We start from the raw sequence: 620 nt of genomic DNA on the forward strand, positions 1-620 counted from the left end.
ATCAATCTTGAAAATACATATCCCTTAAATACCAAAACAAATCAGTAATACACCCGAATGAATGGACAAGATACACCCAACACAACCTTCGAAATAGACCTATCTATTAAAGTAAAGAAGACAGAGGCAACTTACAGTGAATTTATTAATCCTTTCTCTCATCACTTGGAGCTTTTTTGTGTAGCGGGTCAAGTATTTGACATTTCTGCTTTGTTGTATTTATCAGCCATAACCACCAATGTCCTGAGTGGCAAACAGGAGCAAAAATCTGAAGGATTGCCACATTTCAACAGTGTGTTATTTTATTTGGCATATAAGTAAATAAGCGTACTAACAAATTTAGCAAACGAAAACTTACATATGGATGCGAAGTTAATTTTTTTCTATCTATGAAGGGAATGAAACTCGGGTAGGCTTCCACCCTGAATTCCTTTTTCGTTTTCGGGGATATGAATTCCCCCCTTGGGTGATCCGAAAGTGCCATGCTCTGCAAGAATTGCGAAACAAGAAATGAAATACTGAAAATACACAACTTACACCCAATCTAACCTAAAAAATACACCCAAATCAATGCAGAAAATACACCCAAAGTTCGTAGAAGTAACACTTACCACAATATC

This window comes from Arachis duranensis, chromosome 2, assembly GCF_000817695.3.
Source record: "Arachis duranensis cultivar V14167 chromosome 2, aradu.V14167.gnm2.J7QH, whole genome shotgun sequence".
NCBI classification, from domain to species: Eukaryota; Viridiplantae; Streptophyta; class Magnoliopsida; order Fabales; family Fabaceae; genus Arachis; species Arachis duranensis.